The sequence below is a fragment of the Amblyomma maculatum genome, unplaced genomic scaffold (genome assembly GCF_055883805.1).
Source record: "Amblyomma maculatum isolate TAMU_Amacu unplaced genomic scaffold, ASM5588380v1 scaffold_20, whole genome shotgun sequence".
Lineage (NCBI taxonomy): Eukaryota > Metazoa > Arthropoda > Arachnida > Ixodida > Ixodidae > Amblyomma > Amblyomma maculatum.
Window position 1 is genome coordinate 4,108,010 of NW_028146745.1, and position 13,793 is coordinate 4,121,802.

At 42.6% G+C, this 13,793-nt stretch overlaps 1 long non-coding RNA gene and 1 pseudogene across 2 annotated transcripts; both read left to right on the forward strand.

Annotated features, from left to right (window-relative positions):
• Positions 1-775: 775 nt before the first annotated feature.
• On the forward strand, positions 776-7,052 carry LOC146171539 (uncharacterized). 2 transcript variants are annotated; one of them, XR_014702849.1, is made up of 5 exons: positions 776-853; positions 1,942-2,141; positions 4,960-5,117; positions 6,072-6,193; positions 6,937-7,052. It is a non-coding gene; the product is annotated as an uncharacterized LOC146171539 (long non-coding RNA). The 2 variants fall into 2 exon arrangements; XR_014702850.1 differs by having other exon boundaries at positions 793-853; positions 2,005-2,141.
• A 3,071-nt stretch (positions 7,053-10,123) lies between these two features.
• Positions 10,124-10,681, forward strand: LOC146171540 (uncharacterized; annotated as a pseudogene).
• The last annotated feature ends 3,112 nt before the right edge of the window (positions 10,682-13,793 follow it).

Consider the following 13,793-nt stretch of genomic DNA (forward strand, 5'->3'; position numbering starts at 1 on the left):
CAAATCGCAGATTACTGAGGTATTCTCCATCTACCCTTATCGCTAACTGCTCCCATTCCAAGTCTCTGAATACATCCTCTAAACAAGCTGTGAATAGTACTGGGGAGATTGTGTCTCCTTGCCTAACACCTCTCTTTATGGGAATTTTGTTACTTTCTTTATGCAGAACTATGGTTGCTGTGCAGCCACTATATATATCGTCTCCGAGTAAAAGTAACTGAATCAGCAATCAGTTTTTCGTGTTTATTTAGCATAAATGGATAATGCTTTCAGTCTTGAGAGCTATCTTTTCCGCCACTGCAAATCTGCATGTGTGTGAGCGGGCGTGTGTGCAAATATCTTATGCGCAGGTACTCAATATGTGTGGCCCCGCATAGGGTCAGAACTCAAGTTTTCATTACAATGAGGAAAGCAAACACACGATCCATGCAGCGCGCTGTGAAGAAGCGGGCTCGCCACTCCGAGTCTCTGCGTCGCCTCGAATACCAGCCACCCCACAAAACCACCGGAAGAAAAAGAACGAAAGCAAAAGATTGCGAACGCACAGAACCGGGGCTCGCTCGGCATTCCACGCTTCCCGCCTTTCGTCTGAGCAGCGCGGCAGCGCGATTAAAAAAAAAAAAAGCGAACTCCGCGATACTCGCGTGAGCGGACGCCGAGACTACGGCTTGGCTACGGCACCCATGTGTCACGTGATTGTTCTCAGAATGCCTGCAAAAATAGAGGCATGCGTCACGTGATTGTGTCACGTGGTCGTGCCCGGACGACCTGCAAAAAAAAACTTCTTGGGGAGGCGGCGTTTGGCGACGTCGAGCACGGAAAAAAATACTTCTTTCTGCAAGAAATCTTTAATGTAAGTTCCAAAATGTTTTCATTCCTTTTTTATAAACCCTTTGCGCATACTCACGGATAATTTTATGTTTCTGAACTGAGCAGTTTTTAACTTACACGCGTTTACCCATTTTTTAATTTGGTGCACACAGCACGACAAATGTGCTAGGAAGATTTTTCATCGTTTAGCCTTTTTATCACCTAGTTAAGTTCTAAAATGTGATCCTCGATTGTCCGCGGCCTCTTTCCGACCATTTTGCAACAAAGTTCAGATAGTTAAGGCGTTTTTTTTTTTGCGGAGTTATTGCGAATTATTCAAACGTAAACAACCGTTGGCCTCGCAGCCATAACTGTCAGCTTCAAATATTGAGAGAGGCCTTGTACTGCGTAAAAGCGATGTAGACGCTATCTTTATCTTCCATCAAATGTGTGCGATCGCTCGCTACCTATTTTTTTTATTTATAGCGTTTCTTTGCTGAGCTATTTGCAGCTAGAGCCGGTAATTTGAGGTTGATTGGAATAGTCCATAAGCAACGACTTTTGCGCGTAAAATTATACTGTTTTTTAAGCTTTCCTTTCGAGTAAGCACAGATTGTGATATATCATTTTATTCATGACAATTCGCAGACCCCAACGCATTTGTATCCTCAGTAGGTCAGTACGTATTGTTTAAGTCCCAACGTTTATTTTTGTATTATTTATTGAAGTCCCAAGGCCCAACGGTATTTTTTTTTTTATGGAGGCGTGGCAAGTTATGTGGCTCAAGCTAACAATTGGCTGTGAATTAAGTGATTGAAGCTTTCAAACTTAGTCTTCTGTTTTGTTTTTTTCTAAGAACCTTTAGCTTCACAGAGAAACAGCATATTTTGAAATGTGAATTTCAACTATGGAAGTTCATCGTTTTATTAATGTTTGACATTGCTGACAAGGGTCAGAATTGAAACAGATGATAGCATCGAGTTTTTTGGTAACTTATGGCATGGGATCTAGAGCTGCTAGGAATTCAATTTCTGAGACAGCTTTTCTTCATGAGTATAGGGAAAGTAATGGTATGTTATGGATTTTGAGAAGCATGCATTTAATGAAGTCTTTCTTTTACTGCGTTTACAGCTCGTTTGACAATAATGCTCGCAGTCCAGCTGATGCAATTGTATCGTCACACTGCTTTTGCAGCAGATTTCATCTGCCATCGAGGGAATGCTGCCTGAATATGAGGCAGACAGCGTCATGAATCTGTTGAGGCAGTTTAATCTATCAGCCATGGGTGCCCTGCCCTAAAGCATCCTTCCTGCAAAGGAGACATTGAATTGGTAGGTATCACATGGTGATGTTTTTTGCATTCATGTGTTTGCTTTATAACTGTAAAATTTTTACTGGTTCATGCTCTCTTGCATTTATTGTTTTCTTTTGAGAGTATAAAGGGTGGATGTGTAACAGGCTTCATTAAAGCAAAGCTTGAAACCAGCTCGGGGTTGTTATACGATTCTTGCTGTGTTTTTAGTTCAAGACTGACCTGTTGGTGAATCTTGCTCATAGTCTGCACTAAATAAAATCTTTCATGGCCTCTTCAGAGCTTTAAAACAGGAGATATACTTAGCTGTTTTATTGCAGTAGTACCTACTATTTCTAGTTGAGGCAAAATTGAGTAAACCTGTGTTTTATTAGCTCAGTGACAAACATGGCTTCATAATATAACTGACTGCACTGTGCATATGTGTGCATGTTCATGCTGACGTTCAGTTACTGTTTATTTAGACTGCCTCAGCATATGTATACATACAGTGAAGCTTCACTTGCACAAAGTTCAAGGGACCTTAGAAAAAGTTTGTTAAAATGAAAGCTCATTGGACTGAAATAAATGCGTGGAAGATTGTTTCCATTAGCTTCAAGAAATATAGGTTGTTAAAATCTTATCTGAGCCCAATTATTTGTCACTGCGCTCATTTGCAAGTGAAGAATGTGTAACCTTTTGCAGCACTTTTGAAAGGACTACAGTGGTTTCGAACTCAATTACTGTGCAAGCTCCTGAGAATCTTGCATATCACAACGGCCTGCTGAGGAGAAAAGGCTTTCATTTTCTCCAAGTAGATCACAATTAACCAAAATGCACGCATTCGCAATTCTTGGAGCTAAAGGGCCTAGTAGGGCGGAAGATCTGGCTTTGACTGGCTATGACTGTACAGCTAATTAAGCGTGCAAAGACAGCTATGGATTCATCTGGTTACAAGCTAGTTTAGACAGCCAATTCACTTTAAAGCTAAATAACAGCCACTTCACGCGATAATGAAGAGTGGTTCTTAACATAAAAATATGCTACAAAGAGTGCGGACTGTGCTTTTTTAAAGTGCTCAGTATGACGTTGAAGACACAGGATAGTACCTCGAAAAATGTTGAACTGAAATGAGCAATAACTGAAGTTTATTAAAATGAAGGGCGTTTGCATAGTGTTCAATAGAGCTTCAGTGGGGTGATTCAATGAAGTTCGTACAACTGAATACTTCGTCAATGTGACGTTCGTTCAAGTGGTATTCTGTATTTTTGTGACTAAACGAGAACATTTACTTTGCTCAAAGCAACATATACACAAATATTTACTTTCTTGCGAGCCACCAAGATTTGCAATTAACTTCCGAACTCATTTTATTCACAACCTAAAAAAATGCATCATTAACCCTAGAGCTAAATAGTTACTACCAATAACAAAATTAAGTAATATTTTGATATTTATCTGTTAGGAGAACATTTTGTTTAATTGTTTTGTGTGTTTTTGAGTTCTGCAAACATGAGGGGGCTTGTTACAGAAGGGGTGGGCTGCAAGACGAAGGATAGTATGAGTGTAGCGGCCCTTTTATTTTTATCAAATAATAATGCATCCTATCATGTAAAACGAATGCCTTTACAGCCTGCTAAAAATGTTCTTTTTAAATTGCATGTTTGGGTTCTGCCTGGATAAACATAGATGGCAGAGAGAGATCTTTCTGCCATGGGGTGTGAACTGTATTTTGTGCAGAAAGCCAGAGGCTGTCGAACATGTGTTTATAGATTGTTGATTGGGTTTTTTGGGGTCAATATCCTACAGTGAACTTTGCTCAAAGATGTCCCTTTAAACCCCCATGGAATTTGGTTCTCAGGTGTTGAAAATTACAACAGTGTTCTGTAAGATATGATAATGCTATTAAGCTTGCATAGCGCATGGAAGCGCCGAATGGCTGTTTGCCATGCTGATCATTATTATAAGACCTATCCAAGAGTATAATGAGGGTTTTGTCCAACAGATGATGTTTTGAAAGCTCAGCCATGTGTACCTGTGTTTATCAATGTATTTGAAAAAGTGATCAGTTTGAATGTGATAATTAGAGGTATTGTATCTAAACTAGCTCTCGGCCAGCCTGTACTGTTTGAGAAAAAGCAACAGTGACAAGAAGGGTGTTTTGCTAGAGCTTTTAAGGCTCTTAAATCTGTGCAGCTCTGCTTTAGTGCATGCATTGTCTCCTATACATGGCTAGTTGAATGATTTCTGTTCATTTTATTACAAAAAGTCATTCTAAATCTTTAGATAAGCTTGCTCGCCTCTATTGTTTGTTTGCATGGTGTTCACGCCTGCTATAGCTGGAAATGATGCAGTATTAGTTACAAGGAAATAAATAAAAGGATCAGCAACTACATTTCCTTCGTCCGCACATTTTTAAGAGAAACGTACATGGGCTCATTAGATTTTAGCATTGTTTGCAACTGTGTTTGATAGGGAAAGATCTTCCTGTCATCGCATAGAAATTTTTCAGAAACTTCTGAAATAGTTTGATACCTGGTGGTGTGGAGGTTGACTTCCCAGACAGTAATGTATTCCTATAGTACCGTATGCATGCACAATAGATAAACGTAACCCCTTGCATATATCACTGAATCTTCCACTCTAGAGGAGAATTTTGTGCACAAGCATTTTACTGTAGTTTGCCTCTGTGGAGCATTGTATTTCTAATTCTGGGCTTCACCTTTTATGCTGTTACTCAGCAACATATGAAGTATTCCTTGTTTGTATCTGTTACTTGTGCATTTGACTTTTCGTTTTTTTATTCAAAAGAACTTTCTTCCTGCTGTTCTGACTAGTGTTCTCGTATGCATATGCAGTCCTCTTGATGCTTCATTGGGCCATATCAGGAGACTCCCTGTTGCCGTGGTCTGTGCCGACAAGTAAAAACTAGGCAACCTGACTTCCGGGACAAGTAGCGGTGGGACGTAGCTGCGTGGTTTCTTCAGCATCCATGTGGATTTCTTATAAAAGACAGGTATTTCTCCTAAATTTGACTTTCATATGTGATCAAGATTTTACCTTGGTGACAAGCTCTTGAAGGAAAGGAGTGACATGAATGGCAATTTCTTAATTTCTTACTCTCGGGAATACACTATTACGACTTGTTAACTGCATATGTAGCAAAAATTATGTGTGACTGCATATTCCAGCAGTAGGCTGCATGATTTTTTAAGGATGAAATAATTTAGCTCCTATTGTCGGTAGCCTACAATTGACGAGCCAAAGCGGGCAATGCTAGGTACCAAAAAGTGATTATGCGGGGGCCGGGTGGGTTTTAATGAGACAAGCTCTCCACATTTTAAGACTTTGTGCAGGGCCAACGTGTCTCCCAGAATGTGTCTTGGACACATGCAAGTCTTGTATCCTCAAAAGGACCTCATCTAAATTTAAACAAAAGTAGTGCCAACCTATTTTGAGTACTACCAGTTCAGCAGTAAGCTCAAAATTGAAGCAAAAAGGCATTCATGTCCTGTGCGATGTCAGTGCACGTTAAAGAGCCCCAGCTCGTCGAACACTCTGAAGTCCTCCTGTACGGCATCTCTCATAGCCTGGGCTGCTTTGGTATGTTAAACCACATAAACCAAACCAGTCATTTTTTACCACCCCATCTGACTTGTCTTTCCACGTATCACCAAAAGATAGTGCCTACATAAGACTTGCCACTATTCCTGAGATTACCTAGATTATTATGTATTTATCTATTTTATGATTATGTAATTTTCCTCAGTGGAGCATTGAGTTTCCAATTATGGGCTTCTCTTTTCATGCTGTCACTCAGCAAACATATGAAATACTCCTCCTATGTTTCTTTTACTTGTGCATTTGACTTTTCCTTTATTATTCATAAAATCTTTCTTCCTGCTGTTCTGACTAGTGTTCTCATATGCTCATGCAGTCCTCTTGTTGTTTCATTTGACCATATCTGGAGACTCCCTGTTGCCGTGGTCTGTGCCGACAAGTAACAAGATAACCTGACTTCCCGGACAAGTAGCAGTGGGACGTAGCAGCATAGTTTCTTCAGCATCCCTGTGGACTTCTTATAGAAGAAAGGTATTCTAAATTTTGCTTTCATATGTGCTAAAGATTTTACCTTGGTGACAAGCTCTTGAAAGGAAAAGATGGGCATGAGTGGCACTTTCTTATTTTCTTACTCTCTGGAAATACACTATTGAGACTTGTTACCTGCATATGTAGCAAAAAGTATGTGTGACTGCATATTGTAGGGTAACTATAATATACTTAATCATTCCCTATTATTGCTCTTGTATTCACCTAGGTGCTTGGTGTAGCTGGTCTCCTTCAGTAATTAGGTGTGTGTGTTATCTTGCTATGGCACACATAGGCATCACTCAGGAAAAATAGGAGCAAACAGGCATAGGGGCATCACTTGCTGGTAGCATGCACCAAAATGTATGTATACATACTGATACGTTGCCACTGATGTGTATTTGCTTGATGTAGCAAATGGCAGAGGAGAGAGTTTACTATAGATTAACGCTCTGGTGACCAAGCATACTGGCGTGTAAATTTCACTCCTTTGTTTCCTGGGCCCCTATTGTGATAAACTAATGTCGAATGATATAGAGGATCAAAAGAAATACAACTAAATACAGCAATAGTCTTCATCTCCTGAGGGTGTTTTGCAGGTACTAGTTTGTACAGAAAGGGGTTGGAAACCAGTTAGCATATTTTGAGGAAAAAGAGGCATCTGAGTGAAGAGAGATGTGTGTGATGCTACCACAAAGTGTGTGAAATTAGCAGAAAAATTTTGAGCATGCATATTTCTTTTCTAGGTGACACCATGATAAATTTTGATATGGCTGCTACATCAAACACACAATGTTGTTGCCATCGGAAACCAAGTGTTTCTGTGTCAGGCGTTTGTGCAATAAATGAAGGTATGAATTTGCATCTGATTCTTTCACCACTCTCACTTTTCACGAAATATTACACACATGTGAACAGTGAGTAAAATACACATTATTATTGGACACTTGAAATATAGTTAGCGTAACACAAGATATTAATACTTTGTATGAACACGATTCTTTAAAATAACGGTGGCCAATTATCGAAACACAGTCGTTAGTGTCCATATACGCTATCAATAGGCTAATCATAGGATGTATAAATACGTTCTATGTAAATACATTCTATTCAATCACGGTGGCGAATTGTCGGAAGGGAGATCATATATAGATCATATGTGTTCTAAAGACTTTCTTTTGATGGTCGATAGCTTCTATGATCATATTGTCTAAAGACATCGCATAAAGTGATCATAGACATTTTTGTAAGGGCAACCTTCGCTGGATCATGGAAAAAGCAAGAGACTTCCAGAAACCCATCTACTTCTGCTTTATTGATTATGCGAAAGCGTTTGACTGTGTATATCACAGCAGATTGTGGCAAGCTCTCCAAGAGATGGGAGTTCCAGTTCACCTCATCTGTCTCCTCAGGAACCTGTATGAAGGGCAAGAGGCCACAGTCAGAACTGGGCATGGTCTTTCTGATTGGTTCCCGATTGAGAAAGGAGTGAGGCAAGGCTGCATACTGTCGCCCTGCTCATTTAACCTATATGCAGAGTGCATCATGAGGAAAGCCGGTCTGGACGAGTCTTCAGCTGGAGTGAAGATTGCTGGAAAATGTATCAACAACCTTAGATATGCGGATAATACCACTTTAATGGCAGAAAGTGAAGCGGAACTCAAGAGACTTCTGATGCGCGTACAAGAAGAGTGAGAAGTTTGGGCTTAAACTGAACATTAAAAAGACAAATATCATGGCGTCTTGCCCTATCAAGTCCTGGAGCATCAAGGGACAAGAAGTGGAAGCTGTGAGAGATTTTCTCTTCTTGGGCTCCAAGATTACCTCGGCAGGAGACTGCAGCCATGAAATTAGGAGACGCCTGCTTCTGGGAAAGAGAGCAATGGTCAGTCTTGACCGCCAAGTAAAGAACAGAGACATTCGTCGGCCAACCAAGGTCCGTATAACTCGTGCTATGGTCTTTCCAGTTGTGATGTATGGATGCGAGAGTTGGACTGTGAAAAAGGCTGACCGCCGAAGAATTGACGGGGTTGAATTGTGGTGCTGGCGAAGACTCTTGAGAGTTCCTTGGACTGCCAGAAGATCAAATCAGTCGATATTGTCGACCATAAACCCTGACTGCTCATTAGAGGGTCAAATTCTAAACTTAAAGCTCAGCTACTTTGGTCATCTGATGAGAAGAGAGGAGTCGCTGGAGAAAGATTTTTTTGGGAAAGGTTGAGGGTCGCCGGAGAAGGGGTAGGCAGCGTACGCGATGGTTAGATGGCATCCTCGAGGCACTGCAGATGAAGTTATGTGATGTTAGGAAGATTGTGAGAGACCGGAAAGCGTGGCTTGACATGGTCAATAAGGCAACGAAGAGTCGGACACGACTGAACGACTGAACTGAACTGATTCCATAATTGGTAGCTTTCCTGGGTTGCGCTGGTTCAGTCTTCACATTTTTTTAGCTGTATGCTGGAACCTTCGACCATATAATTCCTTTTTGAATGTTCCTTTCAGCATTTGTGATTTTAACGCCTAGTAAATGTCGCCATAGCAGATTCTCGTCTTTTATCCCTACTGCAAACATATATATATATATATATATATATATATATATATATATATAGATGTTTACTGGGCTGACTTGGGCCCACAAAACAAAACGGCTTCATCAATAGTAGCAATCGTGCTCATCAGTCGTCGTACTATGAATGCACGTTCTTCAGAAACATCTAAAGAGATCAGCGAAGGCATACTACAAAAATCAGAAAAACGGACAGGCGATGCGGCGGCTACGAACCGTGCGAGCAAAGGGTAATTCAAAATTACAGTGGTGGCCATGTAAGCACTCAAGAACTGTAGTGAAGCGCTATTCATTTGGCAGCTGACGAGAGCCCATGATCACAGAAAAAAGCACGCCATGGTGATCCTGAGGCAAGCGAATAGCGCTGAGTTGCCGAAATCGATAGCCCCCCACAACACGGGTTGCACGCCAGCTTTGATTGTCATTTGAGGGAGCATGCTATTGGACCGAAGGCGATGGCCGGGCGCGCCAATCGGGACGCTGGAACCGTCCGGCTGAACGGCAGTCAGCAAAACGATCGTACAACACCCCTTCCGCACCACGTCTGCAAGCGGACAGAAAATGTGCGCCCGCACACGTGCGGAGCGGGTCTAAAAAGCAATCGTACAGCGGCCTTAAGTGTTGTGTTCGAAATGCTGTGCTCGTTTGTTCTGTTGTGACTGGAGCAGTGCTCGCTAATGGACAGGCCCGCACCACTCTTCGCGCACCACTCGCCGCCTGCCTGCGCTCAGCGGGACGCCCCCCCCCCCCCCCCCCCGGCGGGCTCCCTCACTCTCCTCTAGTTCCAGGAAGCAAGCCCCATCCCCATCTCCGACCTCCGTTCCCTCCCTTCTTCATCCGGCAGTTCGGCTTACGCCTCGGCCCACGCTGGTCGCACCCTATTGTCTGGTGAATAAACAAAGTTAACAGTTTAACAGTAGCGCGTACGTCTTTTCTACATCGACGACGCGTAAAACACGACAGTAAGACAATTCGTTCGGCGAGTTGGGTCCTGAATTCTATCAATACAGCGCAACTGAGAGATTGTAAAAGTGATTACTTTGTAATTGCATGAAACATTTGGTAAGATTTGAGGAGGTTCACCTTGATTGCTAAAGAAATGATCTGTAAAATTCAAAAGTTTTATTCTAAGTTGCAACAACTGAAACGTGGGAGCAGGCTGCCGAAGGCCTCAGGCAAAAATGCAACTTCCCGAACTGGGTTGGCGTAGTCGATGTCAAACATGTATAGATTCAGGCACCTCCACACTCAGGATGTGTCTACTACAACTACTAGGTTTATAGTTCTTTGTTTCCGTTCAGTAAGTGTTGCCTGTACTTAGTTACAAAACATCCTGGTTACAAGGCACATACTCCAATTTACTCATGGCGGTTGCGGATAGCGACCTGAAGTATGTGGCCATTGATGTGGGGGCATACGGCCGCCAAAGCAATGGGGGACCACTGAGTGTTTCATGCTTTGGCAAGTGCATGGACCTTGGATGCCATGGGCTCCCTATCCCAGCAAATCTGCCAGGCGTCAATACCCTGGCACCCCACGTATTTGAGGGGATGAAGCCTCCCAGCTTCGTCCCGAAATTCTGCGCCATTATTCTTGCAGGGGTCAAAGTGAGGAAAAGCGAATCCTCAATTATCGGCTAAGCAGAGCGAGGTGAATATGGGGCTCAACACTTTCAACTTTAAAAAAAGGTTAGTAATCGTGTAAATTTTATTGTTTCCTATCCAAATTTCAGGAGGTGTGGGAAACCACTATTGGGATTATGGCGTCCAGGTCCCGGATTTTCCACCGCATCATAAATCGTCTCCCACACAAGGTAGATTCCATTACCATGGCTTGCTGCGTGCTATACAATTTTCTGCTGGATGAAGCTACCTACGTGTCAACCACTTGTGAAGAAGAGGAGCACAAATGGAAATGGATGAGGCCTGATAAACCTGCAGCCGCCAACTGGACACAATTACAGCCGGTCAGCCGCCGACACGCTAGTGTTATTTTGTGCTTACATCACCAGTGGTGACAGTGCTACGCCATGGCAGCGAGCTTCTGCTGGTCTGCGGTTGTGATGTGTGGAAGACGTCCATTTTGTTTTACTGTACGTGAAACGATACCTTTATTTTTCTGCATCAGATAAAGAACATTTTATACAAAAAACAGTTAATTTGAGGACTTCCAATGATTAGGTTAGTTTATGTTAGGGTCTCCAAAGATTAGGTTAGTAGGATACATACACCCAGCATAGTATACACAAGATTTGCCATCTCTATCCTAAGATGGTTTTCCATCTCTCTTGATACCCTTACCCATTTGAGGTTTTTTTCAGTACATGTACGGCGGCGGTTTTCCGTCTCGCAAGGTCTTTGCTGTGCCGGTACGGTTTCAATCCTCTGAAATTTCGCGCCCTGATAGCGATACATACGCACTGGGAGGTGCGACCACCTCCTGATGCTTACAAGAAACGCTTGAAATTTATGGCCCTGCCTTTTTGCGAAGATAAACAGAAGTAATTTCTAGCTGCAGCGTTTCGCCCAGCCTGCGGCAATGCCGCTCTTTCGCGGTTTTTGTTTCGCCACGTGATCGCAACGGAGGCGCGAAACTTGATTTCTATCTTTATGGGCGCTTCCGTGCAGGGGTTAGCCAGAACTGATTCCTATCTGTAGCTTGTCGCCTGGTCGGCGGCAACACCCTGGCATGGTTTCGGCTCAACCCCCCTCCCTCCGCCCGTGATCACAACGGAGGAGCGCTTACTTGATTTTTATCTCTACGGCTATGCCCGTGCAGGAGCCACAGAAACCGATTTCCATGTTTATTGAGCTGCTGTTACGTTGTTTGTCATCGAGGCTTGAGAGGTATTTCTGCTCCTTTTTTACTGAGGTTCCTGAGTTTGCATTGTCGAGCAACGTTAAATTCAAAATATGGCTCCTAATATATTTCCAAAACTTTCCCTTGACTTTACTCATATTGAACTTTCAAAATCCACCGTTTTTCAATGAAGGATTTAAACAAAAGCTCAACCCTCAAAGGTTTAACATAGTTGCATGTAAGGACAACACAATATGCTTTGTGTCGTCTATTGGCTGCTAATAAGCAATTGCACTTCCACTGCCTCAGTTGGAGCAACAACAGCTTCGAATTAAGGTGAACGCTTTTTTGGCCGATTTCCAACAGGCTGTGGGCGCGTAGGAAAAATGACTGTGCCTGTGGCACACTAGGAGCATTTGACTTTGTCTGTGGCACACCAGACACGGCATATATGTCTTCTACAGAGAATAAATTATTTTGCAGTATCTCTGGACAATCTTCATCCTGGCCCGTTTCACATCAATTGTCTCCTGGTGCCTCTTGTTCTTCATCAATGGTCGACTGGTGTGCATCCGCAGTTTGGATATTTCCATGGGCTCTGCAAGTAAACCAGTCTTAGTCGCAGTTTTGTGCGGCTTCGTGTTTCAAGATGTATTGAAAGCTCGCCCACAACCATCTCTAACTAAACAAAAATAACACCAACATGAACCAACTGGCGCCAAGTAGACGTCAGGTGCACCGAACCCCCTTACACTGCAGCATCCAAGCAGGCGATCGTATATTACTTTCTATAAACCGAAGTTACAGTTGCTCGCATACGAGATTGTTTTTGCTAAGATAATAGGTATGTGCATGTTTTGTTTTAGGTAGAAATGTAAAAAAAGAAGCCAATTGCATGTCGGCACTCACGAGGTGATTTCTTTCGCCAGCAGCACATCCCTTCTACAGCGTTGTACGTAGTTTCCAACCTGAACCCTGAACACTCATTAAACGCTAACCCCATCCTCATTTCGCGGAGTCCACGGCAGAAGCAAACTTTGGACATATGCGGGAATTCTTGTTTGTGAAATAAGGTAACTATCATAGTCAGTTCAGTCGTTCAGTCGTGTCCGACTCTTCGTGACCCTATGGATCATGTCACGCCACGCTTTCCGGTCTCTTACTATCTTCCTAACATCACATAACTCCATCTGCAGTGCCTTGAAGATGCCATCTAACCATCGCGTTTGCTGCCTACCCCTTCTCCGGCGACCCTCAACCTTTCCCAACATCAAATCTTTCTCCAGCGACTCCTCTTCTCATCAGATGACCAAAGTAGCTGAGCTTTAACTTTAGAATTTGACCCTCCAATGAGCAGTCAGGGTTTATGGTCGACAATATCGACTGATTTGATCTTCTGGCAGTCGAAGGAACTCTCAAGAGTCTTCGCCAAACTCTCTTAACATATTAGTAATGTGCTTCTGATTGCATCTTTAAATATTTACGCATGAGCCCATAGATTTTGGCCTCCACGAAAATCCCTAGATGAAGCCCAAAACAAGTCCGAGGTCACAACTTGTAGGTAAGACTTCTGAAGAAAAAGAAAATATGCGAAATAAATATTTTTACTGAAGAATAAAAAGCTATTAGTGATAACTGTCATAAGCATGCATACAAGTGTGCAGCCGCACAACGAATAGCAGAAGACATGAGGATGATATCTTGTTATGAAGTCAGCGGGAAATGGTTGGCACACCAGGAAGCTCCTTTCGAAATTAATAATAAAAATTCATTTTAAAGAATTTACGGCACCCAAAGAGCTCAAATGCTTTTGGAATATATTTTCAAGTGTGTGGAGGTAAGTCCAATAATTCGTTTATGCTCAAATTATAGCTGTCGTGAACCCTTTAAAGGACACCTCCGACAATTTTTCTATGCTAACAGATATCTACAGACGTTCTTCTGAATATCAAGATTACGTGTTCCAAAAAGCACAGTTAAGGATGCTTTACTTTCCCTGAAAGTATAATTAAATATAGCTCTCTGGGACCAGCGACTCGATGTTCCAGACAGGAACTTTTTACGGCCAACACTCTGCTTGTTGACGTCAGAGTCATGCAGAGATTTTTTAACAAAAGACGGCGACTGTGTGAGGGCCCTACTGGGTGTGGATTGTGTGGTGTGGGGTCGCCTTCGCCTGTAAGATCCTCTGCGGTGCTACTGGAACGGCGCAGGGTGACGGCGCTGCTACACAGA